This window comes from Tenrec ecaudatus, chromosome 1 (assembly GCF_050624435.1).
Source record: "Tenrec ecaudatus isolate mTenEca1 chromosome 1, mTenEca1.hap1, whole genome shotgun sequence".
In the NCBI taxonomy this organism is placed as follows: Eukaryota; Metazoa; Chordata; class Mammalia; order Afrosoricida; family Tenrecidae; genus Tenrec; species Tenrec ecaudatus.
Genome location: NC_134530.1, coordinates 219,067,720 through 219,073,715, shown reverse-complemented (window position 1 = coordinate 219,073,715; position 5,996 = coordinate 219,067,720).

Genomic DNA, 5,996 nt, shown 5'->3' with positions numbered 1-5,996 from the left:
CTCTGGTGTTCTGATCTACGGGGACACACCACTTACCTAGGGCTGGGCGGGAGCCTGGTTGGAACAGCCTGGTTAGCCAGAGGTCTGGTACTGTATAAAGTTGGCTGAGAGTTTTTGGTTTTCTTTTCCTAAGCACGCATCTCCAGTATCAGGTGTAGCACAAACACAAGGCCGTAAGTGACCCAAGCACCCCAGCTCCCCTGCCTTGCCCTGTGGGCCGCTGTACCCAAACAGCTGGGCCTGGGAACTGTGTGACTTTGGAGTCTGAGGGGCTCATTGAGGCCCCAAACTGTGCTTTAAACTTTTCCCAGCTTGGAAAGCCCCGGGCAGGAGTGAGATAGAAACTCAGCCAGAGGAACTTTTCACTTCGGATTCAGAAAGCTCACTTCTGCTTGGGGAGGGGGTGGGGTGGAGGAGCCTGGCTCAGCCCCTGCACCTTTAGGACCCACACAGCCACGTCCAGGGGCAGCCAGAGAGGGCTCATCATCTTAGGGATGCTGGTTGGAAGATTTGGGACCAGTCTTCTCTGGTCCAGCTCTATTTGAAAATGTGCCCACACTGAATTTACAAACTATCAAGCAGGTGTTTTCATACTGAGGCCCTCTCCGGATGGCTGGGTCCATGCATGGTCTTCCACAGCCCAGCCCTTGGGCTCTGACAATGGGAATAGCAACACAGAATCAACGGTGTCAAGCGATTAAAAGCAAGTCCCCGGGACAGGGTAGAACCGCACCTGTGAGTTTCCGAGGCTGAAATGCTTTACAGGAGTGAGAAGCCCGTCTTTTTCCCCCAGAGTGACTGGTGGTTTTGAACTGCCGACCTAGCAGTTAGCTGCCCAATCACACGGCACCACGGCACCACCAGGGCTCCATGTAAAGCACCAAGTAAATACAAAGTGACAGGTAGAAGGATTTTGATGTTCAGGGTCAGGGTGGTCTGATAGTGCTCAGCTGCTCACAGACAAGGTTGGTTTTTTGAATCCACCAAACCGATCCGCAGCAGTAACACCGGCTTCCCACAAAGAAGACAGCCCACAAAGAAAACCCAACGGGGCAGTTCTTGCTCTGTCACATGGGGTCATGGGTTGGAGTTAATTCCACTGCTCCTTAACAACAGCCAGCTCCTGCATAAAACTGAAAGGAGCTGCTCCTGGCGGCGTTAGTGCAGCAGGATGCGTGGCTGGGGTTCAGGAGGGTGACCGCTGGTTCCTAAATTCTAGGCACAGGGGGATTACCGCGCAGCTCGGGGGCGGGGCCCACGGGGCGGGGCGGAATGGGAGCCCAAGGAACTGAGAGTTGGAGACAGGCCGCCCTCTGCTGGCTGCTCGGCGGGGCCTCAGGGTGCTGTGGCAGGACAGCCGCCTAGTCCAGCGGTTCTCAACCTCTGCGTCGCGACCCCTTTGGAGGGTCGAACGACCCTTTCACAGGGGTCGCCTAAGATCATCGGCAAACGTTTATTTCCGATGGTCTTAGGAACCGAGACACCACTCCTCTATCCGTCTCCAGGCGGTCCGCCCACCTGCAGACATGCTGATCTGGTGCAATGAAGCTATCTCAACCTTCGCACTGACATTGGCTTTTTACGCAGACTGTCGCAAAATGTAGCAAGGTAGTTTACTCTTGTTATAGTAAGACTTACCCATGCCACACCATGCTTCAAGACAAAATTTCCCTTGTCATTAGAAATAAATATTTCAGAGTATATAGTTACATAGTTTTGGTGATGAATCACTATGCTTTAATGATGTTCAATTTGTAACAATGAAAATACATCCTGCCTACCAGATATTTACATGACGATTCATAACAGTAGCAAAAGGACAGTGATGAAGTAGCAACGAAAATCATGTTATGATTGGGGGGTCTCCACCACATAAGGAACTGTTAAAGGGTCGCCGCTTTAGGAAGGTTGAGAACCACGATCCGGCCGCCAGCCTTCCGGGGAGCCTGGGGCGGGACACACCCCGGGGAGAGAACCCCTCCTGGAGCCCCGGCGGCCGGTCCCGGAAGTGTCCTGGGGCGGGGCGAGGAGGGCGGGGCCCGGCGTCCGCAGGCGAGGCCGCCGCGCCGTCCCGAGACGCCAGGTGGCGCTGTGCGGTCGAGGCAAACGGAAGGCGCCCCCTTTCGGCGCGCGCGCCCTCCCCTCCCCCTCCCCTGATGGGCCACGCTTATTGCGCGCGCGCGCACGCAGCTAACCCCGGATGATGGCCTCCCCCGGGAGTCTTTCCGCGGTATTGGAAGGCTTCGGTCTACCAAACTGTGGTATTGCTCCAAAGGAAGAGGGTAACCAAGGGCCTTGCCGCCCTTTCCGGTGTTTCTGCCTCGGAGCGCTCCGAGCGAGGCGTCCTGGGCAGGGTGCCTTCCGTGGGAGCGTCGCCAGTCGCGGGAGCGGCTGTGGCTGGGCCTCTTGGGTGTGATGGGAAAGCTGCTCTCCCCATGGGAGGCGGGCTCAGCCTCTCGGGCGTCCCTCCTCCGCCAGCAGACCCAGTAGCCGATCCGGGCCACCTAGAGTTTCTGCTTCCTCCCAAGGGGCCGGGAACCAGAGGGGGAACGGGAGGAGGAGCCAGGCTAGGGCGTAGGAGCAGGAATGGAGGAAAGAAGGGGGTTGGGGCTGCAATGAGACACAAGAATCGCCTCCGCATGATAGACACAAATTGGGAGGAAGCAGAAACTCAGTTTCCAGAACTAAATCAGTGGGGGCGTGGCGGCCAGCGGATCAGGCCAGAAACCCTCTAGAGATCAACTACTCAGGGTTCCCATCCGCTCTTTTTAAGAGGAGAATCAACGAGGGAACCTTTTAAGATGGAGTCCCAGCCCTGCCCCCTGAAATCCGGAGTCTGTGGGCCTGGGCGGTGCCTGAGAATCTGTATTCTAAGAAGGTCCGCAGGTGATTCTGATGCGCAGTCAGGCTTGAGGACCTGGGGACTTGGCTAGCCCAACCCTGCAGCTCGTGCCAGCTCACCGCCCCACCCGGCAGCTGGGGCCGCCTGTGAACAATTCTAATGATTAGAGAGGACTTCCTGGAACTTCCTATTTCTGTCCCCTAGAGTCATCCAGAACAGGTCTAATCCCTCTGGTGCATGACAGCCCTTGAGAGAAGTGAAGACAGCTGAGCCCAAGCCGGAGCCTGCTCCTCTCCTGGACACCCCACCCCCAGGAGTGCAGCCATCCCCTCAGTGGAGGTAGAGAAGGGCAGTCAGGGCCTGGGGACCCAGGGTGGATGGCCCAGGGATCCAAACTAACAAAACCAAAAGCAAATGAGGGGTTTGTGGTGAGTTGGTGGGCAAAGCAGAGCAGCTCCGGCTGAGCAAGACGCTCAACTTGCCTGAGGCTCAGCTCCCTGAGCCCCAGCCTTTTGGACATGCTGTGGGCATCACTCATCCATCTTGTGAAATTACTACATGCCATAGCCTCTTCAAAGGCCTCAAGTGTATGGATTCATTTCATCGTTCAATACTTTATGAGGTGGTTGCTATCACGATATCCATCTGCACAACATCAAACAAGCCAAGAACCAAAGAACAATTCAGCAACTTGCTTGAGGTTCAATGGCACAAACAGGACATAAAACTCAGGCAGCTGGATCCAGAGCCACTCTTGCCACTGGTGCTCCGGCACGCTCTTCTTTAGAAGAAACTGCCGTGTGTCCAGGAGCTCTGGTAGCATCGTGAGTTACTCTGAGGGAGGAAGAGGAATGAATGTCTGCTCCTGTAAAGTTGTAGTCTTGGTAACTCACCGAGTCGGCTCTCCCCTGTGCTATCGGGTCATTCGGAGCCGGAATCAACTTGATGGCAGGGGATGTGATAGGCAGTGATAACACAGTGAGCTTCTCTGGGGCTCATACCAGACCACACGTTTGGCACTGGCCTGGATATCCATCCCCTTGTTTGATTCCCACATTAGCACCATGAGGAGGTTAAATGACTCCTTGATCACAAAGAAGAAACAGATTCAGTGGCTTTTTCAAGGGCAGTGCTCAGGTCCCTTGTCGAGGATTGGAACCAGCTGTGGGATTGGGGCAGCCTCCTCCCCACTGGGTGTCACCTCCTTATCTGTGAAATAAAGTCACTGGCGCTTCCCAAACTTCAGTGTGCCTGCCAATCTCCTGGGCGATCTTGTTAAAATGCAGATTCCATCTAAGTAGTTTGGGGTGGGGCCTGAGACCCAGCCTTTCTCACCAGCTCCCAGGTGAAGGAGGCGCTGATACTGCTGACCCTGGAAGCACACGTGGGAAGCCAAGCGGGCTGAAGGGGGCCCGCCCAGCTCTGTGAGGTTCTGAGTTTATGGGCCTAGGAAGACTCTCCCTAAAGGCCATGAAAATTCTGGTGATTTCGAACAAAGCCCTGAGTGGGCATTTTTCTGTGCCTGAACAAGTCTGGATGCCTTCTCTGAGCCTGCTGTACTTCCGCTCAGCTGACCTCAGCTTGACCCCTCCCGAGGCTCAATGCCTGGGTGCTGGGACACAGTGGGGACTGTGGCTCCAGTTTGGAGGAATGGAGAGGGATCCCTGAACACGGCCTCATCGCCTTGGTTCCTGGTGACACCCACTGGCCCCAGGGCAGTCACCCTGTGGTCCTTTAGAGCTGTTCCCAAATGGTCCCCATCCTCTGGGCACATGGAGGGTTACATTTCCCCTTACAGGAAGCTGGATGTGACTACAAGGCTGGCGTTGATCTCTAAAATGTGATCAGCAATGATGTGTATACCTCTTGTAAGTCATCATGCCCCTTTTCCATTTGATAGAGATGGGGGAAGATGAGTTATCATGGTGCCTCCTTAAGCACTGCAGTGAGGAGGGCCTCCCCTGCCAGCCTGAGTAGGCCACAGGCTGTGACTGAGAAATGAATGGGTATGCTTTGTTAAGCCAGTGCGGTGTAGGGGTAGTTGGTTACTGCAGTATAACCCAACCTACCCAGCCAAGTACGCATAGCACACCTTCCACAGGCCGTGTCCCAGGCCTGGGGAAGCATGCTTCTGCAAAGTCAGATTGGTGACCAGTCAAGGAACCACTGCTTCCTGCTGGGATCCCTTCAGAAGGAGGGAATATCTTGCTGGAGGTAGGAGGGCATTTCTAAGGATGCCAACTCTACCTTCTTGTTATCTGCCAGTCCCCATTCAGGAGAGAACTAACAATGATTTGCTGATGCCCAGTTGTGGCCTGGGAGTCTTACTCACACATGCCAGGATTTACTCTGGTGCCCTTTCTTTCCCACAATCTCCCTGGAAGTCACAGTGGACCCAAACAGACCAAGTGTGAGGATGGGGCACCTCTGGGTATAATGCTCTGCTGGTCTACATAACATGGCGGTGAGTCAACCAACAAGGATGCTGAGTCACAACCAAGAATTTGCCATTCATCTCTCTCCCCTCCTTCAGTACCACCCCAGTCCCCCAACCATGAGCCATCTGTTACTTTCTCTTTTCCCATAGTTCCAGGCTGAGCAACTCACATTTAGACGGGCCTCTTTCTCCGCCAGATCTCGACACTGGCAGAAGGTAGGCCCTTCCCCACTGTCACAGCCAATTCTCACTCAAACATTTGAGAAGACAAGCAGGGAAGAAAGCCATCCGCAGTCCCCTCCCTGAGAAGGACCTGAGGTGTTGCCGCCGCATCTCCCTCTCGGTGCTTTCTGTTTCCAGACTCTTCCTGAGAGCCTTGAATGACAGAGAATCCTGAAGCTGTCAAGGGTGTTCTTGTACTTGGATCCACAATCCAGGGTCACGGAGGCAGCAGTTGAGAGAGCAAGGGATGCATTGCATCGGGCACTTCAGCTATGGAAGACCGAGAGCAAAGACGTCACTTTGAGGGCCGAGGGGCGCCCCATCCAAGTCAGCAGTATGTCCAGTCTCCTCTTAGGCATGGCATGGGGAAGCAGGGCAGTGAGTGAGGAGAACTGGAGAACAAGGGATGCATGTGAATCGAGGTGCTGGCGAAGAACACTGAACGTGGCACCAACTGCCAGAAGACTGGACGATGTCCTGGAAGCAGTGCAGCAG